This window comes from Electrophorus electricus, chromosome 12 (genome assembly GCF_041902795.1).
Source record: "Electrophorus electricus isolate QZ-2024a chromosome 12, ASM4190279v1, whole genome shotgun sequence".
In the NCBI taxonomy this organism is placed as follows: Eukaryota; Metazoa; Chordata; class Actinopteri; order Gymnotiformes; family Gymnotidae; genus Electrophorus; species Electrophorus electricus.
In genome coordinates this window covers 5,702,501-5,729,778 of record NC_137508.1, presented here as the reverse complement: position 1 = coordinate 5,729,778, position 27,278 = coordinate 5,702,501, and the positions used below count along the sequence as shown (strand labels likewise).

The 27,278-nt window shown below is 46.2% G+C and overlaps 1 long non-coding RNA gene across 2 annotated transcripts in view; it reads right to left on the bottom strand.

Annotated features, from left to right (window-relative positions):
• Positions 1–15,671: 15,671 nt before the first annotated feature.
• LOC145660395 (uncharacterized) overlaps positions 15,672–27,278 on the bottom strand; it is a 15,241-nt gene continuing 3,634 nt past the window's right edge. The window contains exon 3 of one of the 2 annotated variants that reach the window (XR_014126737.1): positions 15,672–23,406. This is a non-coding gene — a long non-coding RNA (uncharacterized LOC145660395). The remainder of the gene's footprint in view (positions 23,407–27,278) is intronic. The other variant, XR_014126738.1, reaches the window with a different exon arrangement.

The window sequence follows — 27,278 nt, the reverse complement described above, 5'->3', positions numbered from 1 at the left end:
ATTTAGTACAAAAGGAAAAATTACTGACCAAACATGATTTGAGAAGAAAATAGTTCCAAAGAAAAGCATTCCTCTATGAAGAACAATAAAATATCACTATTTCCCTGCATTTTCAAGGCAATAATTTTCCATGGTAAGTTCCTGTGCTGTTGTGGTTGACTTTCTCTCTCATTGTCTGGGCCAAGTCCAAAGTGTAACTGACCGCAGCGCCATCTGTCAGATGAGGGCTGTGTTTGTTCCTGTCCTCCTGGACGCTTTGGCCGAATGAACCGCTCACCTGGGCCTGGAGAAATGGGCAGTGAGATCACCCAGCACTTTCACGGAATCGCTGCACGTCACAGCAGTAGCTGGACATCTTTAAGCTCTTGTGGTTTATTCTGGAAGAACAATAAGAACGATCTCTTTTCCTTTTATTTCTGCTTTTAACGGCAAGATATACGATTTAATGCATTGGCGTAGTCAAAGTTGATGACATACGTGATCTAGCAAACAACAGGTTTTCAGGCTTCGTGAAGACCATCTCCAACAGCGTCTTCTTTAGTTTGTAAACGTATTTTGATGGTTATGAAGCTCGGAGCATGAAGATCAAATCCATCTATTGAAAGAGAAGTAGAGAATGGTACTGAGAAAGGCTAGCAAGACGCTTTGCTTCGTGACGGCATGCAGCGGCCCTGATGTGAGGGTGGTGACACAGTGTGTCTGGTCCTCTCTCCTCTCTGCATGCACTGGCAGGTGATAAAGTAGTTTTACAGGCTGCAGTAAAGCTCCACTTCTGTGCCACTGGACAGGGAAAGATGCCGGTATCTTTTTAAGTACTATTATAATATTATTTTTGTTTTGCATCCATATTTATTGTGTCTTGGTGTCCTTCACCCATGGCGCAGCAGTTACTGCAGGCAGGGACTGCATTGTAAAAGCCCAGCGCAGACATGCCGTTGGGACAGAAAGACACCTTCCCTCACTGGGGCCAGTGGCACACAGCTTTCCTGCTTACTGCATCATATAATTGGCCCCCAGTGAAGGGCCATAGCCTGCAGAGTGAGGTGCTCGTGGGGGTGGAGGGTGGGGAGGGTGAAGAGTTCTTGGAAGAGGAGAAAATGTGGAAAAAAGGCCATTCCATAACTGAAACTCGGGGCTTCACCAGCCTTTTCACCATATGGACATTTCATATTCATGAAAAGTTCTCTGCACAGGACACAGTTTTCCAGGGGGGGAAAAAAAAAAAAAACTTTAAAAATAACTCCTGCCAGTTGTCCTGTGGTTAACAAATGTGTTTAATTTATTCTGTTCTGTCTTAGAAATTTCTCTTTTTTAACCACTGAGAACTGCTTTGTGGTGTGGTATATTTTGACGTTTGTATAAGGTTTTTTTTTTAAAATAGGTTTGAATAAATTAGTCATTGCCAAATAGTTTAGCCAAGAATGTTGGAAAAATAAAATGCGTTTTAAAGTAATTTACATTTGAATAGCAAAAAACTAAAAAAATATTCCTCTGAGAGATACTACTTTATATTACTTTATGATGGCACACAATATTCTGAGAGCTGGTTGAACAAAAATCAACTCCAAAATTATTTTTGCTTGTAGTGATAGTAATAAAGACATTATTGACCAAATTATATTGATTGGTTAGTCCCGAGGCAAATCAGGCTGACCTTGGACTCCCTCGGAGCCTTCCTCTCTGCAACCGTCCTCCTCACTAGCCACTCAATAATATATTATTTTACACATTTAAGTAGGACAACAAATAGCTGCACACTACAAGGTGAAGAATTGCTGCTAAATGTTTCATGGCTATTTGCCTGTAGGAATTTGGCAGCTCTGTGTGAAGAGTGATTAAAATCGGGCCTCAGTCGGGACTTGATTAGGGGTTGCCATTCAACAGCAGGGAGAGGAGGAAGGAGAAAAGGAAAGTAAAATGAGAGAAAAATGATGCTTTTCCCCCCTTTGCCTAAATCAGATAATGACCTTGAAGTCTGAGCCACAAGAGTAGCAGCGTTGACTACTTTCACGCTGAAGCCTGATTTATTCGCAAGGTTAAACGCAGAAAACAATTGCCATTGATTTGGTCTGGATAATTGCTGCATGCGAAGGCATCTTGCAGGACCTTTGTCCTGATGCAGAGGAGGAGACTGAACGGCTTAACGCGGCATTCCTCCAAGGAGGTGAAACCCCATGCACGCTCGCTCTTCGTTGCGCACGCCATCGTGGCGCTGCGGCGCGAGGTCCCAGCAGTGAGCGGGGACAAGCTACTTTGGGACAGCAGCCAGTCGCTGGGCCTCATCAAGCCGGCACGGCCGGGGCGGCGGCGGTTGACGGAACCCCCACCGGCATCCCCCTTGTCCAGCCAGGGACCCGGTGCCCCATGCAGGGGTCGGAGTCCCTTGCTCCAGAACACCTGTCCCTGCCCGTGACCCACTGGGCTCGAGAGGGCCTTCTCTGTAGTTCGCACGGGCTTGGGTTTGAAATTCCCCGACCCTGCAAGCGAGCTGTACTGGGCCCAGCTAAAACTGTTCCACGTGTAATCTCTTTATGTTTTATGCCAGGCTTTCTGAGTATTTTCCACTCTAATGGGGGGGTCATGCAGCACTCCCACTGTCCAGTTCTGTAAAAAGCGATTCGGTGAATAAAAAGCCGCTGGGCTTGTTCTTCGCAGAGACGTATGGGAAGGAGCGTGCATGAGTACTCCCCAGGCTACCGGGGGCGGCCTTTGTTGACTGCGACGTTGGAAGACCGTCGTTATGCCTTCTGAAATGTTCATCCATTTTCAAATCTGCCCAACTGCAGCTGTTACTTGACAGACATTTAACCAGAATAGACCTCATACATTATTAAAAGGTGTGTACAGGTATATGGAGCGGTATGGAAGAGTTCATTTGAAAGCCGATGGAGCAATCACATCACTTCCTTCTCGCGCTTCAGCGTAGCAAAAACGCGCCTTTTTAAACTTTGACGTCACCGCCTGCTTTTCCAGTCTCCTTGCATCACCCACTGGGGTTCATTTTACACAATAAACGGTGTGGTTCCCACTCCGGCTTGCAGTTTCTGGCTGGGGGGAGCTGCCGGTGACACCCCCCCCGGCCTACATTCCGTCCTGGGTCCTTCTACTGCGGCCTGTCTGTGTTTTTCATGCGGTCAGAGGACATGATTTGAGTGCGTGTCCAGGTGATGAGACTCAAAGCTGTGGCATGGCCCTGCCTTGCCTTCGGAGCCGTTACTGTAACACAGGAGCACCGGCTCATGGACACACCCCTCCTCCATTCGCAGCAGGCACTGTTCACCTGGGAAACGATCTGCACGTAACACTGCTAAAAGCACTTAAACTGTGTGTGTGTGTGTGTGTGTGCGTGTGTGTGTGTGTGTGTGTGTGTGTGTGTGTGTGTGTGTACTATCAGATTCATTTATGAGGGCCCAATAGATCTGTCGTTTGTAATTTCAACTCTTTTTTGGCTGAAAGAGAATAATCTATGAAGTTGCTTTATTGCTGTTTCTAAGCGATAAACACATTGTTATACTTCAGAGCACCAGATTTTTAATAACAATGCACATAAGAAAACACATCATACATGGAGCATTACATTTTAAATGACATTTAACCAAAATGGGCCCCATTCATTAATAAAAGTGGTACATTTTATCAGCTTATATAGAGCAATAAAGAATCCTTTACTTCAGGGCTGATGGAGCAGAGACGCTGCTCCATCTTCCTCTGACTCGCAAACACATAGCCTTTAAATGGATGCGTCGGTGCGTGGGGTCGTCACAGGAATCGCTTCTTCCACGTCTACAGTGCCTTGTGCTTTTTTCCATTCTTCTCTGCACTTTCGGTCTGCTTTTGGGTCTCTCCCTCCCCATCTCTCTCTCCCTCTCTCTCTGCTTATGGACCCACTCTCAGGAAGGAACCACCGTGCCGCACATCTCTCGGGGTTATTTTCGCACACACCACTCTCCATGTTGCAGAACGCACGAATGACGGCGGAATCTGGGTTGGGCTATGTGACCTCATGCTTGCATGGTAATATTTGTTTACCGCTAGCGAGCTGTTTCACCTTCTGCAGGACGGAACAGCTGCTTTTCCCCCTTTAAGGTCGACAGATTAATCCGATAAAGGGAGTCTGCTCAGCTCAACCCCCCCCCCCCCCCCCCAACACACTCTGCAGTCTCTCACCCTCGCACCAACTTTTTTTTCCAGAAGGTGTTGCCAGCATCTGGCATTTTTGCATAATGTGTGAGGTGTTTGGAGAGGGGCTTGTACTTGGATGGTACAAATGGCTTTTTTGACCTAGTAATTAGCTTGAGAAGATGCAAGGAAGAGGCTGGTGATGAAGCTTTGTGGCCAGATTTTTACATGGCTGCATAAATTATCATTTATGAAACTATAATACCCTGCTCTGATGTCGCGCACCCATTAGAAGAGAATGCGGCATGATGGCTTTTGTGTGCAAGGTGTTTAGCCATGGAAGTGTGTTGTAGGAACATAGTGCATATATGCAATGTAATATTTCTTACAATAGGGTGATTTACTTAAAATAAAGAATGCACTGCCACCACTACCATACACACACACACACACACACACAGAACACACACAAACACACACACACACAGAACACAAACACACGCACACACACAGAACACACACAAACACGTGCACAGGTACATACTAAGAGCACAGAGAGTGCACACATCAGATATAGAAACATACTGTGGATATGGCAGGTTTGACACAGGAAGCGTTTAAAATTGTCCTCGGAACAGCTGTCATCACAGAGAAGTAAAAAAAAAAAAAAAAAAAAAAAAAAGGAACGCAATTAGGAGTGTCACCCTGGTGATTCATCACCCTCCATTAGAGCTCTCCACGGTGGCAGAGCTCACCGTTGCCCATGACTGCTCCTAGCCAGCCTGTCAGGATGGACTCCACTACATTAATATACTGCCTTATACCAAACACCACTCTACCCTACACTTCTGAGTATTACACCGCGGATGATGAACTCCAGTAGAACACAGTAAATCTCACGTGCACTCTCGGGAACCCCAGACCAGAGTGTGGCGGGCTAGGCTACGACTCCCCCGCCTTTATATCAGGGCTTTAATTCTCATAATGCTGGTCTGTGTTCTGCTATCGTTGACATCTTTATCAAAGACGTGCAACACCGGTTAACAGCAGCAAAACAGTAAGTGCCATGTTCTCTCTGTCTCTGCGCAGTGGCTTCTGTGTCACCAGGATGTGATTTCTGCTAATCCTGACTAGAGGTCAGACTGCTCCGAGGAAGCACAGCATGTACTTTGAATGTTGCGAAGTTTAGGATACCTCTTTTACTGTATGGCTGAACCACTATATAAAGGGCAAGCAAAGCCATAATGGAGTGGCCAGAGTCTCGTTGTCTGCCTAAAACCAGAGCATAAAACGCTGCAAAATCTTCAAAAGGCACCAGGGTTGATGAGCTCCCAAAAGAGAGGTACGACTTGTGCTTTAAAAGCAGGAGATTTCGCCAGTGTGTGCAATTTTAATTGCGCTCCTATTGCTTGCCCCCAGTCTGTTTCTTTCTCCCACCCACTCCCTCTCTCGCTCCCGCTCTCTTTCTTTCTCTCTCTTTCTGGTTTTCTCCCTCTCTTCCTCTCTCTCTCTCTCATCCCTTGCTCCATCTGTCTGGCCTTCAAAGGGAAGCTCATTCACTCTCTTTTAATTTCAGAAAGTAACCCCGAGGACGAAATCAGAGCCACTCATGTGCAAAACTTCTTTATTTCAGAATGACATTACACTGTTATTGTGGAGTCTGACACCACAGAGGGCTCTCAGGACTCTGCAAAGCCTGCGCTACCATCTCCCACAGTGTCGGAGTGTCGTGCTCGCATACCCAGCCAGATATGTCTAATCTGCTCAGTAATAAATGCTCATACATGGAAATAAAAATGAGTCAAAGCTGTAATTTAAAAATCGTTGAAGCGGGCGGCGGGGTTGTCAAAAGTCATATTGTCCCCAAACAATGCAGGACAGTGACCAGGAGCCGCTCTGGTGTCGGCAGAGAGTCGGCAGGAATCGACTTGCCCTCTTTTGTTTGGAATTCCTTGTCTTGTTCCTTGTGGAAGCCTGCAGGTGGACAGAGCGTGTCACGCTGTCCTCTCCAGGGCTCTGTGGGAGCCGTGTAAGATGAGCGCCAGGCAACGCTGGCCACCTTAGCCTTCAGCACTGAACATTCATACACGCTCTCCCACCGAACGTAATTATGCTCCGCCTTTGTTCTACCTCTGCCCTTTGTTTGCACGGCTGCGAAGCGCCCTGAACGCGGTACAGTGAAACGGGTCAAACGCGCAGAGAGAAGCGTGCCCTGTGTCTGCTGGAAACTTACACCCCGGCGCCGAGGAAAGATGGGTTCACTTCACAGCAGGGACACAAAGGAACCCAGCAGCCATGGCGAGGTAGCACAAACACGGACGTAGAGAAGAGAGAGTGGTGCTATCAGGCTGGGAACATGGAGGAGTCACTTTCAAAATGGACTGTGAGAGGAGGGTATTACATTTACTGTTGAAAAAATGTAGGCCACAGAACCCCTTACCAATTATTGTACTAGCTGCACACGCGCGCGTGTGTGCGTGTGTGTGCGTGTGTGCACGTGCGTGTGCGTGCGTGCGTGTGTGTGTGTGCGCGTGTGTGTGCGCGTGCGTGTGTGCGTGTGCGTGCGTGTGTGTGTGTGCGTGTGTGTGTGCGTGCGTGCGTGCGTGTGTGAAAGTCATTAGGCAATTTTCATCAACATTAATATTTTTCTCTTTTTCTGATAATGCATATAGTTGATTTCATGCATAAACAACTCTCCCATTCTCCCATCAGTTCACATCTTATACATTTAGGTAGATATGTAGAGGAGTCATTTATTCATTACATTTTCATTTTAGCTGGCATTACCAGGCACGTTTCCAAGGCATTTTCAGAAGTGTCAAATATCAAAGGTTATACCGGCATCTTGTTTGTCAAGCAGTTGTTTCAGTTTCTTGGACTTAGCTACTTTCAAAAGCTTCCGTTTGAGTTCCCACACTGATGCCCCAGGCAAAAATCAATGGCCATGTGTCTTTCCAGCTGTTGTGCCGTATATAACGGGGTTGAGTGTGTGGGGCGTGGATGTACTGATTGCAGCACAAATATGTATGCGCGCTGATACTGGGGTTTGCATCTGTCCACTGCAATATGTCAATAAATGAGAAGCGCTTCACACATTCACCAGAGGGAGCTTCCTGCCCATGATGGGCTCTGGCATCAGTCTGCCAACCAGATGCCTGACTGCAGGGGTCTACAAAGGGTTAAATGCTGCACCCTGCCCAAAGTGATAAAACAGAATGGTTTTACAATATCTTAATGGCACCTATTGTGATTATTTTCACAAGTCGACCACGTGACTCCCAAAGAGCCATTCCCTGTCTGAGTCTTAAGAGTTCTCCTCAAAGAGTTTCACCAGGAGGACAAATTCTTCATAGTGGGGGGAGAAAAATCCTTTCTTTCTTTCTTTTTTTTTTTGTTTTGGTATTTCTCCGCATTTGATCAGGTCAGCCTCTTTCCCCGCACCTTGCCTGGAGTAGCTGCGTGCAGGTTCAGAGGCTTCCTGAGTTCAGCCGGGTTTGGATTTTCAAAAGAGCAGGGCCATTGATCAGGCCGCACTAAGGCCGTGAGCAGAGCCCGGGCCGCAGGCTGGATTTGCAGTTAACGCCTGAGTCTGTCCCTGGAGTGCCAGGCCTAGTAACACACACACACACACACACACACACATATATATATATATATATATATATATATATATATATATATACATATATACATGCATACATACATACATACATACATACATACATGCATACATACTGATACATCATTAGAAAACAAGTTATACAAGTGTTAGAAATACTGACACCAAATGTTTAATCTAAGATCTGATCACCTAATCCCATTAATCTTAGTTTCTCTCTGTGCGACCTCAGTTAGGGTCATGTCAAATTATAGGATACAGCTGGATTTAAAATGTATAAACCTGCATTGTTTCTAATGTAACTACATCAGGAAGGGTTTTTAAAGTGGCAAGGAATGTGAAAAACATATGTTTTCTCTCTCCTGTAGGAAACAGAGGTGGAGAGCCAATCTGTTAACATAATAGACTGTATAACCTGGCACACATACAGCTCCATCATGAATTACCCAGCATAGCGCTACATTGCTTAGCCATCTATTTTTAGTTATCATTTCGTGCAGTGTGTAGCATGTGCCAAACGTGCTAATAAAGTGTGCATTCTAGGATTTGAGTCATCCCACTGTATTAGGATATATTTCAACACCAATTAAATTGCTTAGCGATTCACAAACTTTAAAGAACATTTTAAAGAAATTCAATATTGAGGATCTTGGTTGAAGAATGCTAAGCTCCATGTAAGTGCATTAAAACGTGCAGCTATGCTCTATTTCTGGCCTTTTTAATTTCATCAGTATGTTTTATATCATTTTATAACATGCTTCATGTTTTTGCTTTCTTTGCCTCAACCCTTTTGCACCAAGAGCTATATTGTGTTTGTTTGCGTGTGTGTGTGTGTGTGTGTGTGTGTGTGTGTGTGTGTGTGTGTGTGTGTGTGTGTGTGTGTGTGTGTGTGTGTGTGTGTGTGTGTGTGTGTCCTTCAGCCTGCACAGTACTAGCTGTGTGGGTGTGTGTCTGCCTTATCTAGATGTCCTACTTATTGATCGCAAGACATTACTGATAAAGGAGGCGGAGAAGAGCATCCCCCATCCCTCCTCTTTAATAAACACACACACACACACACACACACACACACACGCTCACTGTCAATGAGCCAACAGATAATACTTCACATTGGTCCTAGACCGAGAGCAAATCATCCTGTTGCCATTTAGATTTATTTACCAAATTCTGGATTATAGGATTGTTCATTAAAATGTGGCTCCTCAAGAGAGGATTAAACAGATTATTACATCAAAACACAGCACATCAACAGCAGATTGAAAAGGTTGAATTAGCAGTCTCGATCTCGTGCCTAAGAAAGTTCAGACTGAGCAGCTCAGAGTAAAACCTCCCACACCCTGCCGGTTCCGCCCTGTGTTCGCCTAATTTCACAACTTCATTTAGAAAACTTGCATTCATGAGATGCCTAAAAACAGATTAACTAAAATTTGAAATTCCTGAAGCAAAAATAATAAAAGAAACCAATCAAATTTGTATGTATTCAACTAAATCTCCCAATCTGGTTATATTCATTTAAAACAACAAAGATGGCTGTTCTGCTCTTTTTTTTAATGGTGTGGCACCAGATAATTGCCACTGTACATCTCAGCACGGAGCGGCATCCTATGGCCAGGCGCGCTGCTCTGTGCCAATCTGGCAACTACTGAAAGCACCCACTGTCACTTTGGTGTCCACGTGTCATTTCCTGACATCAGTGCGGGGAGTTGGACCTGTTCCATGAATAAGTGATGGGACCGGGAAAGGAATGGGAAAGCAGAGAGGAAGAGACAGTGGGCTCCGAGGAAGAGAAAACGGGAAATCTGTCAGCGCTTGCTCCACTCTGCCGGCCACGAGAGGGCCGAGAGGTGGGGGTCGAGGACGTCTGGCCCCTTGTCTAGGTGCTACAGCATGGGGGGTGCCAGTCAGCCCTCCCAGGATGAGTTCATCTCACCTCGGGCTCCGGGGCCAGGCCTGCAGGGACAGGCCATGTACCAGCCAAGAATTGTCGCCCAGGGACGCAACGCTGGCACGCCCCGCCCGCTAACTGCCTGGCAACGACCTGCAGAGGTCCAATGAGAACAGACACATTTCCCACTCACAGTGCAAAGGCAATTACAAACATGGTCTTGTTTTCTTTTTCTTTTTTTTTCCCCCTGTGACGCTCTCATTTGTCAACATTCAGATAAATGTGGTGCTGTGAGTCAGCGCTTTCTCTCTCCCCAGCAGAACGCCATGTGTGTATATTCAGCATGTGCAACCGAAACGCGATGGCAGGGGAGAAGTTCAGGGCTAATTCAGTATCAGAGCTGGTAAAACAATATGAATAGACCTGATTTCTGACAACCAAGCCCTTATATGAATCTTTAGTTTTTGTTTTTGTTTACTTTTTACATATTGTACCATTTAATATGCTATATTAGGTTGCTTTGTAAATATCTGATATACCGTATAAATGATATTTAGATAATTAAATGTCTTATGTACCATGTTGGTGTTGAATGTGGAGTTATGATGTGGAGTTATGAGTGTAAGCATTATTTTTCTGTTAGTGCATTAATTTGCTGATATTCAAAGGACTTTCTTTGGTTATTTCACCCACTGTGAGTTCTGAGCAACCACATGCCTTTGAATGGTAGAAGAGTGTAATGTGGAAAATTCTAACCTGTGCGAACATTTGTTGGTCTCTGAAAGTGAATGTAATTTTTTTAGCAAAAAAAATTAATTCAATTATTAAAATGTAGTAATCATTGTTTGGAGACAAAAAAACATCTCTGTAGTTTCATGTTTTCTGATATTCTTAGAAACACACAACTGGAGCACAAGCGAGGAAACCCAGACACCTGCCTACACTCGTCCCAGCATCCTCTTCCTCAGTCTCAAGCTTACACGTGTGGCTGAAGAAGTTGCCCTTAAGTTGGAGCGCCGCACACGCCTCCACCTCGCTGTGCTGTGTCAAAATGAAAGAGTAAACAAAGAGCCCCAATTCCCACATCTGCATTAATCATTCAAATGACGTATTGGCATTCTTCAGACTCAACTGCCTCCCTTCCAAATTAACACCTCCAGGTTCAAGGGAATAGAAACTAACTGAATTATCTGGCAGGCGCAGATGTCCTACCAACCCTCCCCCCCCCCCCCCCGCCGACACACACACACACACACACACACACACACACACACACACACACACACACACAAACAAACAAAAACAAACAAACAACCTCACTCATTTAATATGCCCCAGGAACAGCTAAGATACAGAAAGAGTGGTAAGGATCAAAAACTCATATACCACAAGAGTAATAGATAGGCTGAACATACTGGACACTACTGGCGGCGGAGCAGAAAGGCTGGCGTGGCCACACTGATGAAGTGTTTGCATAATACAGGTACAGGCCGCTGGCTCCGATCCGTGCTCCCTCTAAAAGACCCTCTAATGCACAAGGCTCCTTTTTTCTTCGGCTCTTTCTGTCCATTTATTTATTTTGCTCATTTGTTTCGTCTTTAATTGCGCCAGTTGAACAGGGGAAGGTGCAGCGTCTATCGCAGCTCACATGACTCCCGTTAATGCTTATGGAGTAGCGGCCACTGGAGCCCTTCCCCAAGAAAATGCCACTTCACTGAACAGTTAATTACTCTAATGATAGGCCAGCATTCAACAGGGCTTTTTAGACTTGGGTGGAAGTGGGTGAGAGAGAGAGAGAGAGAGAGAGAGAGAGAGAGAGAGAGAGAGAGAGAAAATCCTTGCAGCGTTAGAAATGACACATCTCCATGGCGTGTTTGAGGTGAGCTGACGTACTACACAGCTGAGGTAATAATGCTGTTTCATAGAAGCTCAGACAGGAAAGGATCAGTAATCCCTCCTTTCACTGCTCTCTAGTCTAATTTTTTATCTAACTCCACATTTCTCATATCATCACTGTTATATTTGTCATTTTAAAGATCTAGATCCTGATATTCTTTCTATAGCTCACCAGGGGACTGGATCCACTTCTATAGCTCATCAGGGGACTGGATACACTTCTAAAGCTCACCAGAGGACTGGATTCACTTCTATAGATCACCAGAGTACTGGATCCATTTCTATAGCACACCAGCAGACTGGATCCACTTCTAAAGCTCACCTGGGGACTGGGTCCACGTCTAAAGCTCACCAGGGGACTGGATCCACTTCTATAGATCACCAGATGACTGGATCCACTTCAGTATTGCTTTTGCTCCGACTCCAACCATTTGTGCAAAACAGATCCATATGTTTTTGTAGAGTGAGGCACAGGTGAAACACTGATCCGAAGGAAAGATGTTTGAGAAGAGAGTGAAAACGAGGCTTGTTTGAGAGAGGAGAGGAGAGGAGAGGAGAGGAGAGGAGAGGAGAGGAGAGGAGAGGAGAGGAGAGGAGAGGAGAGGAGAGGAGAGGAGAGGAGAGGAGAGGAGAGGAGAGGAGAGGAGAGGAGATGGATGGTCAGACAGCCATTCTCAGTGGCTCCAGTGTGCTCTGCACCTGAACTGGGTCAGTGCTTTCACAGCTCCTGTGCGCTGCTAGGTGTCATCCATTCCACACTCTCTCCACCCGCCCCACCCCCTCGAGCCTGCAAAGTCTGGTGTGAAATTCGCCACAACTGGTCCCGCTTTATGGCAGCTGTCTCTCCCTAGTAATCAGAGAACGGTAGAAACGGTTGCTACAGGAGACATTTTTCCCTGCTTTCCTTTTTTTCTAATCTTTCATGTGACGCAGCTCCAAAATCATGTAAGCCGCGATGAAAAATGAATGTGAACGTGTTTTTTTCTTCCTCCTCTCATGAAAAGGGAAAATGATCTGCAAACCTCTTTTCTTCTCCTCCCATCAGCCCTGTGTTGTGACATCCATTACAAGGAAAGTATCTCGCTGAGCGAGAGAGAGAGAGAGAGAGAGAAAGAAAGCGAAAGGAGGGATATATGAAGAAAAAGGTGCTGTCGCTTTAAGGGAATTCTTGAGGCGAAGCCAAACCAGTGACTGCAACAGTCCCCTGGCATCACAAGATGCCTGCCCAGGGTTCTATTTGCATACCATATTCAGGGCATGGCGCTCCTTTTTTATTGTTTTTAATCAGTGCAGAATGTCAACAAAATAAATGAAGTTGCGAGTGGAAGTGAAATTTTTATCACGTCGGGGATGCGCTTTTCCTCCCATTCATCACGGGCCATATTGAGAGAGTGAAATTTCTGGAAATGTGGTAATCAATGGCGGAGCTCCATATGGCGGGGATCAAAGGTGTCACATAGTGTGTGGTTCTGCTTTATTGCCAGCCAGTACTGTTAATTGGACAACAAGATCAGAGGCAATATTAAAATCCAATTAAATTGATATGAACAGATTGCCAAGTGATGTACACTAATGTATAATTGAGTATCAAGCAAATGTGAGTCGGCCGTCTTGTGCTCCTACCTCCTGAATAAATGATGGAGCCGTAGAGGACAGAAAGAAGTTTGCACATTAGCTGGAGCACTCAGGGCTTTTATTTGTTACTTTCTTAGCTACTGATTGTTTCCTTTTTTCATTTTTTTCATTTGAGTATGTGTGTGTGTGTGTATGCGCGCACATGCACATATGTGTGTGAACGAGCACACATGTAAGTGCTTTATGTGTGTGTGTCCATATGTATGAGACAGAGAGAGAGAGATGGACCGAGGCAGAAAACCTCAGGGAAGGAAGTTGCGTCCGAGATCCATGCGTAACATTTTAAATGCTGCAATTCCATTGCACGCAAAATGCTTTGATTTGAGTTTAATAAAAACCTCAGTGATTTATTGCTTTTCAGCGACAAATGGGTGCATATTGTAGGGAGGCAGTTAATCTGGCATAAACACAGGCATCCCACCATCTCACATGAGGCCTAGTGATACAGAGAGCTCTCTAAAACAGAAATGAAGACGATAGGGGCGGATGGGTTGACACCATTTAACAGACCACTGAGGCCTGGATCAAGGTGACATTTCCTGATAAGGTAAACTTGGAAGACGGCCCAAAATAATCAAAGTTCATCAAAACCCATTCATTTATTAATTGTATATTTTTAGTGCAACCTTAGGGCTTATAGCAGTCATTCTAATACATGGCACAGGGGGATGATAAGGAGATTTACATATCTAATTATAATGACATTTCGGGGGCCCTGTGATGGTTGATTCATTTTAATTCGCGTCTCTGCCGTTTGGCTGTTTTGGGGGCTGTGCACAGACAGTCGTAATGACAGGCAGAATGCTGCTTCATTAGGGCTGATAGAGGCTGGGTGGAACTGCAAGCACCAGGGCGTGCCCGCCTATGTGCCCACGGCCATGCCCGCACAAAGGGCCTTCAGAGCAGGTGCTAACAAGGTCACGGCGCCTCCGAGCCATCTGGGCAGAGCCGGGCGTGACGTCATCGCGCCCGCCTTTGTGCACGCAGCTTTCCGTAGCTATCTTCAATAGTGCTCAAAGAAATCAAAAGACGCTGGCTTTCTTTGGAGAGCGGCGTGTTTAACTCATGCTGAACAAAAAGAACACTAATTGGTTTGGTGCAATCTGTCTCTGGTGTGCAGCTAGCAGTCGGGGGTGCTGATATCACAGAGGGGATTTTTTTTTTACTAAACAAAAGATTTAATTTTTTTAGTATTGTTTTAATGTCTGCCTCTGATATTAAATCTCAAAACTGTCTTCACATTTTTCATTAAATCTTTTGTGAATAACGCGCTTCATTGACTAACCATCAGCTCTTAGATTTTACTGGAGACAATGTCGTAATATGCTAGGTGCAAACTTTTGAGACCGCGCTTCCACAAGTCTCGTGAACGTAGCGTAGCATGTGAATGAGACGCCATGGCCGTTACGCGCATGCGAGGCATGCGCGAGTGCACCGCGACTAGCCTGCAGGGAGTGTGTCAGAGGCGGAAATACACACATCCAGGTGTTCCCTCCCTCTTGTTTCAAGTAGTTTCTAGTTCATTCTCAGTGCATTTATATTAAAAATGGTGAAAATCTCAGCCAATCTTCTTCTTTTTTTTTGTCTACTAACATCTGGAGGAAACTGTCCTTTCATGATTTCGGATTGTCTGCAAATGTCGTCTGAAATCAGGGCTCAGATTAGAACGGTCCGTCCCGCCCCCTAATCACAAACGACAAAGCCGTGAGTTGGAGGTGCACCGAGCACTGCATGGCCAGCGACAACTGAAAGGTTATACACATCCACAGCGCTTGGGTCTGGGGTGAGATTTCCGTCTGGTGTGGACAGCCAGCAGGCGCAGTGCTGGAGTAGATGGACAGTGCCTTCCCACTTTGGGTGTAATAATGTGAGAGTAATATGGGGAGCGAGACTCTGGTGTATTCAGGATGTCCCTGGTGTCGCACATGTCCACCGGAGCGTCTTGCGCCCATCTTTACCACTTTCTTTCTCATTTTTACGTCACGGCCTCGCTGTGGTCGGTCTTTTGAAAGACCTTGGCTGTCGTTATGTGGTTATTTGTTTGGGTTTGCTGGCATTTCTCCTCTGATTTAGCCAATGGCCTTTTTTTTTTTTTTTTTTTAAATGAATGTATATAAAAATGTGGAATAATCAGTTGGTGCAAACTACAGCTTATTGAGGCCTGCAACTTCAATAAGACTTTCTGACTGGATTTGGGATCCAAAACCATTTCAAAGGAAACTGCTAGGCTGCAATCTCTCTGTTTATTTTAAAGATTTGAGGGGGCTGGATTGTGGTCAACCATGTGGCAAAATGACAAACATGAAAGAAAGCATTTCATTCATACAGGAATACAATCAGCCTTAGTATCAGAGGACCTGCACTACATGCACACATGTATCGCTCACACAAGCCTACAGCAATAAGTACAAAGTAAAATATATATATATATATATATATATATATATATATATTTAAAAGTACCCATCTGATTATTTTTGCAATATTCTTCCAAATGTTGATAGCACAAGACAAGGCCTTTGTTATTTAGCAATACAAAACGCTCTACTGATACACATCCCATTTTTCATACAAATATATATGTGTATATATACGTATACACATAGTTCAGCATGTGCACATGGAGAGTGACACAATACACAGTTGTATATATGATTGTTTACATCTCAGAACATGGTGTACCTCTGTGTGTGTGTGTGTGTGTGTGTATGATTTCACTGCCTGTTTTCATTACTTTTTTTTTTTTTCCATTTCAGGCAGCATTTTGTGGCCCTAATTTAATCCCCATTCCCTAATCTAGAGTAGCCCTAATACCTTACACATGCACAGACTGACATCAAAACCACCGGTGCTTCTTTCACAGTGTGCTGGATTGTAGTGTACTAGTGCTGGAAATGCTGGAAACATACTGGAACACTCTTCTGAGCTGCGCTCTCAGAATCCCCACCTGTGGTCATAACTATAGCAGTGCTGTAACGTTGTCATACTTCTGTTCTTTGTTAATATTTGTTTAGGATTCTTTTCAGTGAGCTTTGGAGAAAAATAAATCTCTTACAACAATCATAAGAGATATTAAAATGCTGTCAAAATTCTGCACATGCACTGCACATCCTCAAATCCCCGGCATATGTCACCAGAATAGAATGACATTTAGTTGGAGGGAAGAAAAGGACTAAACTTGGGTTTTTCTTGTGGGAATCCTGCCTCTGGTCTGAAATAACAGCATTATCTCAAGAAAATCCCAGATTAGGTGGACAGGTAAGAGCATGGCCGCACTCCGGGGGTTGGGCATGTGGCGTGTGGAGGTGCAGCGAAGGGTCTCAGCAGGGGGCTAATGCTCCCACGCCTGGCGACAGCTGAGCCCCACCTTGAGTGACAGGGCCCTGAACATGGGCCTGCATACGAGTCAGCACGCACGGTGTATCTCCAGGCCAGCGCGGGAGAGGCTCCACCACCACGCGCATGCACCGGCCCCGGGCTCCGTGCATAGCATCGGTCCCGAGCCCGCGGCATCGACAAAACCGCTCCAAAAAGGGTGGCACCGGGAGTTCGTACGCGAGCATGCTCGGATGTGCTGCTTTCTGCAACACCATTCCAGTAGACGTGGACTGTGAGTAATTCACACACCACTGTATGAATAACAGACGCAGAGACGCATGTGTACTTTGCTCAGCATTTAATAGTTGAAATGATTATTTTCCTGTATAGACACATCAAATGTAACTGCCCCGACCGTGAAGGCTGGGCCTCGAGAATAACCCCGCACCACTCTTCACCCACAGAGACCCTTTCAGAACAGCATCTTATTTAAGAACATGCAATTATTTATGGGCAGCATTTCTCAATCTGCACTACACAGACTCCTACAGACTTCCACAATGCACCATATGTAGGCATTCAGAATGTATACATGTATTCAACTAATTATGGCCCAGTATTCCACAGCACTGACCTCTCACCAGGGTTCTGGCTAAGTCAACCTCTCCACTCTCACAGTTTACCATGAGCTGAGGGAAGTTGAATGCATCAAAGACAATGCTGGTCTGGAAAAACTTCACACTTCTTTTAACTTCCACTGCTCTGTGTGCTACTTTGGCCCTTAGGTTCACTGCTTACTCCTATCGCTTTGTGCCCTGTATAATGTATTGTTCCTGCACCATGTATTGTCTTGCACTGTCTATTGCACTGTGTCTATTTTCGCACATATTTTGTTATGTCACTGCTGATTTTTCTAATTCAGTCCATGTTAGTCTACCCAAATATTAAGTAGGTAAGCAAACCTAATTATCAGACTCGGAAATAAAACTGAGCTAAGCAAAAAGAATAATAAGATGCCAGCATTTTCTGTGCTTGCTATGACTGTTGAAGATGCAGAACAGGGCTCGTGTTTGGGCTTCGGAGCAAGAGAAGAGAGCGTTGAACAGGTTCAGCTGAAGAGCCTGCTCCTTCATCAGGACCCTTGGCAAAGTAACCTTCTATCAAAGACAGAGTGTTGAACAGAGAGAGGAGCTCCATTAATTATTAAAGCCTTTTTGGTAACAAGCTGTGAGTCCATGGATGCTGTAAGTAAGGCTTCCTCTGCTTCCCGTTTGTCTGCTTTTAACCCTGTTTTTCCGAAGCCCGGTGATCAGACCACTGTATGTGTGTGTGTGTGTGCGTGCACCTCTGCCAATGTTTATGTGAGTGGGTATGTATGTGGGTTATTGGATGTCTTTTTATTTAGGACATTCGTGTGGTGAGCTCATCTCATAAACATGATATCTGAGTCCATGGTCGTTGATTCTGAAGGTCTTCTGAAGTATCTCAGGCACTTGGACAAGCCACCCTTTATCAGCCTTAGTCACAACAGCATCTTATGCACATCTCCACCCGGCGCTCATTCCCCGAATGATCTAGAGCCTATGCGACATACCTCACCGCAGCCGACGCCGCTTTGGGCCGAGACATCTCTCGAAGAGGCGTCGCAGAGCACGCCCGCACCGCGCTCTGTGCTCTTGCCTGCTGTCTCCAGGACAACACAGGCCCGCACTGGTCGATCATTAACCTCAGAGCAGGCGCGTGGCTTTGCGGACGGAGCAGTTGAAATGGCTCCTCCTGAGCTATTGTGGTAGATGAGCTGGCGGTGAATTAAGTGTTGGTTGGAACCACACGCGGCATCGCAGGGAGAACCCCATAAAACTCTTCCATGGTGGAGTCTCTGTTCTGGAGGCCACTGAGCGGCCTTTGATTAGCACGTGATATGTTGACTTTGGCCAGCGACCTTTGACTCTCAGAAGCCACTTGACACATCCACAACTGGGTGCCAATGGACCGTTTAACGCCCTTCCAACAAGACCACCAGCCGCCGGTCTCCACGCCCTCACCCAGTGCCATTTATGGGAGCCTATAAAAGTCTGTGTTCCTCTCGCATGAGCAGATAGGAGTCCAGATGAGTCAGCCGCGTCTAGCTAGAGATGTCTGCCATAGCAACAGTTCTGGACATGTCCGTACCGAACAGCTGGTTCAAAGCAGCAGTACTTGCACAGGTTCTAAAGTCAGCACCGTGACAACACCATGACATCTTGCTGAGGACTGGATAATGACTTCCGTGACTCCATTAAATACCATGTACTTTACATTAAATACCATGTACTTTACATTAAATACCATATACTTTTCCTTTTCCTGCCTTATTTCTGCTTATTTCTCCTCTTATTTATAATTCATCCATAGAATTATGATATAAATAATAGAAATTAACATTAATATCCTGACACTTTAGAGCTAGAACCAGGTGAAGGAATTTTACATGTTTTCTCAGTTATTGATAAAACTGACTTTTTTAAGTGTCAGATCGCTGTTGTGTCACTGCAGCTGCAACCTAAATTTGTTTCACTGTGTTTGAACACAACCCAACTTTTAATGCTCCAGCTTCCTGTGGCATGGGAGCCTTTGCATGTTTCTCTAACTGGTTTTTTGTTTGTTTTAATGGAGAACTTCATTAATTACCGAGGAACTTGAGTGCAAGAGTGCATTTGATGTGGGGTTTGTTTTTTTTAAAAGAGCATTCCCTCACGAATAAATCCCATAGTTGTTTGGCAAAAATAAAAACCACAAGGAAAAGTGGTGTGCACAGTAGGCAGTGGGACTGGAACCCTTTCAAGTAGAGTCGCTTCAATTATCTTCAAAGCAGAGCAGTGCAGAAACCTTTGTTTTGCTCACAACTAGCATGGCTTGAACCTGACCTGTTTCTTAAAGCTTGTTGAGGATTACATGTTCTTTTAGTACTGTTTTATAGTAGGAACACTTTTCTCATTTATTATTAATTTTCCCATAATTTATTATTCATTTGATCTAAAATTTCATTAATTTTCTAAAATGTTCCAATTGGGTATTTCTAGCTTAGGCAAGAAATTTCTTTGTTCCTTTTCTGTAGATGGCTATTATTCTTTTATGTCTGCTGTTGTAGAGGTTATCATCTTCTAAGGGCAAACAGCATTTTTAAAAGTTTTAATCAGCTTTTAATGAAAAGGGTCAGTGTCGGATCGGTGAGATTGGGTGAGTCTATCTCTCTCTCTCTCTCTCTCTCTCTCTCTCTCTCTCTCTCTCTCTCTCTCTCTCTCTCTCTCTCTCTCTCTCTTTTTCCCCATCGCTAACTCTCTTTCTGTAACTCTCTCTCTCTCCCTTTCTCACTTTTTTCTGCTCTTAACTCAGATCCCATGATAGCTTGGCTCTGGAATGGAGCAGCAGTCCTAATTACAAATTGCAGCACATGGCTGGTCAGCATGGACCAGGTAGCTGTGCTCCAATCAGAGTAGAGGGTCATGCAGCTACACAGATTTTCCAGCCTTTTAAGAAAAACGAATGACTTCTAATGCATGAACTGTGGTCAGCTGTGTGTTGTAGGGAGCTAGCATCGCACCATCACTTTCAATATAGTTATGATTTATTCTTCTGTGAATATACCATACGTTGTCCACATGCTCCCTAGCCCAGTAGGGTTTCGATAGATAAATTTAACATCCTTTCCCCTGCAGCGGTCTTTCATAAGCTTTGAGATATCGTTCTTCACCTACCCCTTTATAAATCTCCGTCTTTTTCTAAGTGATGTTCGAGCGCTGTCTTTGACTTCAGCCTTGAGTTTAATCTGCTTTAGTGGAGCACTTTAATCCCAGACACAATTAGCCCTGTGCAGCCACGGCTAGCCGCTTCAGAGCGAGCGGAAGCCCCAGGCGAGAGCTGGGGAGTCTCCCGCTGCCCACACCGGAGATTACAGAGGGGCAGAAAGACTGCTTTAGCAGCTCAACACACTGCATCACACACACTCTGTGGGCCGTGGTGTAAAGATGATCTGCTTCTAATAACGTTTAAAGACGCTCTGCGCGAGGAGAGGAGAGTAGTCGACCTGGTGAACTGCGCACCCTACAAGCATAGCTCGCGGAGCAGCCTGCGCGGGGTTTACATTGTGTAATTGGACAATTTTCCCCAAGGGTACTTTCTCAGTGCAGGACAGAAGACGTTAATACACATTAATGTAGTGAGCATACTTGTGTATGCACGCGGGTGTGGTTGTGTACTCGTGCGTGTAGTCGTAGTACGTGCGGGCAGCCGTATGCGTGTGTTGCTCTGTACGCGCATGTGTAGTCGTGTATGCTCACATGTAATTATGTGCATGTGCAGTTGTGTAGCCCATGTGCAAGTGCTTGCCCCCTGTGCTCGCATTCATCTCCCACACAGCCCCAATGTCTTCAGGCCCCAAATGTCAGTGATATTATCGCGTGGTTGTTTTGGTCGAATTTGCATGGGGCCGCGACAGCTGGGGCCCGGTGGTGAAGAACAGAGGCTCAGAGCAGTCCCAGCTTAGCAGCCGCATCCATAAGGCCCTGCTCAAAGGAGCGCTGGGAAACACATTTCCAGTGTCAAAGCTGGACAAATTCCCCGCTATCTGCCATGAGCTCCTCCTCCTCCAAGCTTCAAAGGGAGGGAAAATAGGATGCAAAAGAGGAAGAACAGACTGTTAGGTCAGTCACATCTGCTGGAGAGATGGACCCAGAGCTGCCTTACCCTATCTGAGCAACACTCATGGCCAAAAGACCCACTTAGATGATACTTCCTCCTCCAAATACACATTCAGTGCTGTACTTTATGGTCACATTTATCTCATTGTTCATCTGAGACAATATATGGAATTTCTTGATGAACACACACACACACACACACATTCACCTTATTCTTGCTGAACAGATGACATTTTGAAGTAAAAAGAATTATGCTATTAAACACTAGTGCTGATTTGGGTCTGACATGTTTGCGGTGTGTTTGTATAGGACACATGCGCGCATGCTCGCTGCACACATGCACACTGCACACACGCGCTGTCCGAATGTCACATGTTCCAGCAGCGCAGGAGAGGGATGGAGCTGGCGCACGTGTCAGAGATGACGAGAGCAGCAGTGGGACCGTGCGGTGCCGCGGTGGCAGGCCTGAGGCCTGCGCCAGGGGCATGCTGGGGATAATTGGAGCGGCTGCTCGGGCGGGGGGGGTCAGTCCCGCGCACACGGCCGGTCATTAGTGACCAGCGCTGAACTGCATACAGGGCCGTCCTAAAAAAAAAAAACCTATTAAAATTGGAGCCGGGCAGCCGTGACAACGTTACGGGAGCAGGGTGAAGGAAAGAGATTAATTTTTATGGGGCGATTAGCCAAGGCGGTCACTATCCAGCGCAAGAGGTGTGGAGGGGGGGTGGGTGGGTGTAGAGCAGCAGGGTGGATGGAGACAGGGGTAGGGAAAAGATTACGGCTCGCTAGCCCCATGCCCACCACAGGAGCAGGGAGAGGACGCACCCAAACAGCGCCGTCGTGGGCTAAGACAAAACGACCAGCTCGGAGAAGGGCAGAGGAGGGCTCAGCAGCCTTGGGCTCACAGCAGCGCAAACGGGAGAGCAAACGGGAACGCTGGATGCAGCTGAGACAGGAAGGTGCACCTGGAGGAAAAGCAAAATCTTCCATCAAAACTGGAGCGAAATCACCAACAACCTCTCCTTTGAAACAAAAGAAGCCGCGATCTAAGAGCGGCGACCAGGAGGGGAAAACATCGCCTCAGACTCTCCTTTTATCGCCTGCATTAATTTGTTCTCCAGAACAACAAATGATTTTTCCAGCTCTTGTGAGAATTTTGTTTTCTTTTATGTGCTTCTCAGACATTAATTATATATTTATATATAGAATATGCAAAAAGAAATCAGAATGTTGGAAGGCAAAGTGATTAAATATTAAACAATGCAGAAATTCTCTTCACCTAAAGGGATGATATTTCTTTTTCGCCCCCCTCCCCCACACACATCTTTTCTCTTTGTGCTGAAAATTCCTTTATAGCAAGCAGTTCTCTGAAGGCATGCGTAGCAGGCCCAGCAAAGTTTGTCCCAGGTTCAGGCGATTTACCATGGAGTGTGAGCTGGCCCAGGTCACTACACAAAACTAATGTGTCATTACTTGCCAGCTGAAGCACTGACCAAAGTGCTTACAATATGCATCAAGTTTGAATAATTTCTCTTCCCCCTGGCTGCCATGGGGAGAGAGGGGGGGGTAGTGTGAGAGAAAGAGCGAGAGAGAGACAGAGAGCCAGCGAGAGAGACGGAGAGAGCGGGAGAGAAACGGTACACACTTTGGAGCTGATCCTCAGGGAAGCATTAGCGAACCTTTGAAGGGGCGAAAAAGGCATGTGCACCATAACCGAGACTAACACTGTAGGGTGAAGGGGTCAGAGTCCATTCTGCCACGCTGCTATTTTAGTAGCTACGTGGAGGTGAGAGGAGATGCAGAGGAGGGAGCAAGGCATGGAGAGATCTGAGATCGAGAGCCGCGGCTCGGCGCTGGTGGACAGGCAGGAAACTCCCCCAAACGTGAGCGCAGGTCCTCACTGGCCTGACACGAGCAGATCCGTTGGGAGGTGAAGGCTGCGGCTCTAGGCCTGCGACTTCCACTCCCGGTCCCACCACCGGCGAGGGCTTTTCTTTTAGACGGGCCCCTGTTGCCGCTTTCCGCTTTACAGAAGTTATTCATGTCTACCTTTACGGAAAGTCGGCTCTGCCGGGAATGCCGGCACCACCGGAGCAGAACCGCTCCTCGGGCTTGCTCTCCGAGCATGTGTTCCGACGCAATGCGGAGAGATTAAGGGGCTATCTTTATTCAAGTTGGGTTGACATAAACGTAGGGGAAAATGAACTATGAGTCCGAAGCAGCGCTCGCTCACCTGGTTGGGCCCTGGAAGGCACCTGCAGGAAAGAAGACAAAGATCTCGTCACTAGTTTGTGCTTCTCAGAGAGGAGACCTGGACACCACTAATATAGCACATGCCTGGGCGCTCGCGTGCGCATTCATGCATTTGCATGTGGCTTTTAGGCCTTTTGGAAGTCAAACTCAAAGAGCCTCTATAGGTCACTATAGAACCAATCAAAAGTTGGAGAAAGAGAACTCTTCAACCAAGGACAACACCACAGCTTCCTTGCACACACACACACACACACACACACACACACACAAAAGCACACTCTAAAGCGTGTTTGAAGGGCAAAATAGATTGTGAGAAAAAAAAAAAGCATCATATTAAAATGCATCAGTTTCTGTCGGATAGGAACAAACAAGTGGGAAGAGGGTTTGGCGGAGGGAGATTGCTAATGCTGGCTCTTTGGAGAGGCCTGCCCAGCCCTGTGGGCATATGCCAGTGATTGGCAGGCGGGAGGGGAGGGGAGATGGTAAGACCAAGACCCGGAGGGGAACGTACACAACAGGGATTTGGGTCTCGCTACACACTCTCTCTCCCCGCATGTTTTGTTAAATCTAAGAATAAACAGTGATAAGGCAGAAAACCCCTCCCCCACCACACCCACGCAACCCAGTTTAATCCTGGCCCCTGTGCTCTCGTGACAGGGACCCCAGCTCAGAGGCACTTGGTGTGACAGAGAGAGAGAGAGAAAGAGTGAGCTGAGAGGGTGAGCTGAGGGAGGGAACAGAAAAGGGTGTGAGTGAGTGAATGAGGTTGGGAAGGAGGGAATGACGGAGTGAGAGAATGAGTGTGTGAGTGAGGTTGGGAGGGAGTGAGAGACAGCGAGTGAGTGAGGGAGTGAGTGGGTGAGGGAGTGAGTGGGTGACTGGGTGTGATTGAGAGGGAAGGAAACACACACAGTTGAGTTAGTTGTGATCCTCTGCCTGGAGGAAACCTGACGGCACTTTAACTGACTGCTGATCACCTTTAACCTCAGATGCCCACTCCCACCACACGCTCCATCCACCCCCTTCAGCGGGGTTATCCGTACCCCACCCAACCCTCCTGGATCCTAGTTTATACTCACCCATGCAAAATATTACACTCTTCCCTTTTTTAATGTTAGGTTTGTTTTCATTTCAAAGCATCCTGGAATCAATAAGCTTGAGCACTTCCCTGGTGTTTCTCATGTCTAAATATATCAGAAACTCCGAGAGAGCCACAGCTTAAGAAGCGCCTCCATTTGCTACCCACTCTTTGGTTTCTAAGTGTGATGTCTCTGCTCTACAATACAAAGTGTGTTTGTAAGTATAACTAGCGCATGTTCTGAAAATAACACTGCAGTACAAAGCTATTAATAATGAGGCCCCTGTTTGTTTTTGCTTTGTTTTTTGCAATTGTTGTATTTGACCACTTTTGTTATTCTTTGCCTAGCGATGTCGTGATTTTGCAGGTTTTCTCTTGCACTGGTTACATTGCACCACTGTTATGTAAAGTAAAGGCCTTTTTGTGTGACTGACCTTGCTATAAATATCAAAACTGTTTTGTTCACTCTTATCGTCCTTCCTCGGTAATGTGAGTGTTAATGTTTCATTTATGTTAATGGTCATTGCACCGGCAATAAAGTAACCTGTGACATTCATGCCAATAAAGCATTATTGAACAGAATTGAGAGAGAGGGAGAGAGCCAAGGGAAGAAAGAAAAGAGAGAGAGAGAGAGAGGGAGAGAGAGAGAGAGAGAGAGAGAGAGAGAGTGGCGGCTCAGTGTCATCTGACAGATATGATTACAGGAATGGTTCTTTTTCCCTACACCATTCTGTCTTTGAGCAGCGCTGACCTCCAGCAGTGGCTCCGACACCCCGACTCCTGCCACAGAGTGGCTTTTTAACTGAAAGCTTTCCAAACAACCCTTACTAGTACACTTGGCGACACTCCAAGGAACTGTACATTTTCGTGAGCCTGTGCTATTTTACAGCAAGTCTGTGATGTGTCTGAACTTGAGTGGCTCATTGGGGTGTGTGTGCGTGTGTACATCTACCAACATAAAAGAAAAGGAGACTTAAAGTGAATAAGGAAAAGGGAGGTTTTAACAGACGGTACCCTGTAAAAAAAAGAGAGAAAAGAAGACAGAGAGCAAGTGTTAGGGAGAAGGAGAATGAGACAGAGAGAGAGAACGTCATTTAGAAAATCCACATACTAATTGGACAACAGTACAGAAGTTTGTAATGTCTGTGTGCTAGCCTCCACTCCCTTCTGTCAGAGCAGACTGGCCTGATCCCCAAACACCACCCAAGGCACTGTAAATAAGCACAAGAAATCAAAGTGTGTGTTTGTGTATATGCGTGTGTGTGTGTGCGTGTGCGTGCGTGTGTGTGTGTGTGTGTGTGTGTGTGTACCCTGTCTCTGCCCTGGTGTCCTGTTGTTTTCTCCTGCCACAGCTCATACTACATTCTGTCAGTGTGAATTCCTGCATGTGCAGCTTCCTCACACCTCCCCCTGTTCTCTGTGCTTCTCTGTGTTCATTTATGTCTATCCCCACCCCCCGTGCTCTGGGTTCCTCTGTGTTCTGTTTCTGTGTAGGCTGCGCATTGCCTTGCCTCATGATGAGCTGCAAACACAGCAGCACAGTGTTCTGCTCATTGGGTCATATTTTAATTTCCCTATAGTCTAATTGTACTTAGGACAAAGTTTTAGATTGTAATAGAGAATGCAACTCTTTGAATACCTTCCTCTCTTCTCTCTCTCTCTCTCTCTCTCTCTCTCTCTCTCTCTCTCTCTCTCTCTCTCTCACACACACACACACACACAAGCTCATGAGTTAATGATGACCTTTGGCGTCTGCGGCGGCCATGAGCATGTGTGCAGAGACCCATGGGTCTGCTCACACACACCCTTGTGGACACACTAACACATTGCAGCAGCATGAGTCTCGCTGCACCGTAAGCAACACCAACCACACATAGACAGTCACTCCTGTGTGTGTGTGCGTGTGTGTGTGTGTGCGTGTGTGTGTGTGCGCGCGTGTGTGTGTATGTGTGTGTGTGTGTGTGCATGTGTGCGTGTGTGTGTGTGTGCATGTGTGTGTGTACGTGTGTGCATGTGTGTGTGCGCGCGCCTGTGTGTGTATGTGTGTGCGCGCATGCGTGTGTGTGTTTAATAAATGAGCAAAAACAATATAAGGTGGCCTCCTGAAAGATGTGCGCTGTCAACGGGAATAAATAACTTCACACCCCATTGCCTACTGAGAGAGAAAAAAACTTTCATCTGCATGAATATGCAAATACATCACCCAGTCTGTTTGTTTGGGAAGCTGCTGCTTTTGTGTTGAGCAATTAAGAGTGCAAACATTTCTTTCTTCTTTCTCTCTTTCTGCATGAATATTGTTATCTGCAGAGATGACATATAAAAGTCCATCAGATGTGCCCTGTTTATTAATGGGAACCCAGTGTGATCCCTCTGTTGTGCAGGTCGTCTGCCTGTGGCCCGTCGCTGGGGCATCTCTGAGGCCTGTGGCCCTGGGCTCCATGCCCTGCGCCTCCTTCTCCGTTCCACCCGCTCCTTCTGCACCTCCTCCAGATCCGCAGTCTCCTGCGTGGGACGGCTGGTGTCGCAGTGTGTGAGAAGCCTGCCTCCGGCTGAAATGTTAATAACCCTAACGAGGATGAAGATGAAGGCCCTGCTTCCCCCGACCGAGGGCTGATTAGGGTAACCTCTAGCGCCCCAGCAACTCACAGCCTCGGACCCGGCCATGCAAATTAGAGGCATCCGGAGGTGTCCAGGGCCGTTCGGGGGCGTCTGGGGAGCACGAGGCTGTGTCTGTGTCTGGCCCATGCTGTCCTGAAAGGGCCGCTTTTACATCCTATGTCCGTGTTAAGAGGACAT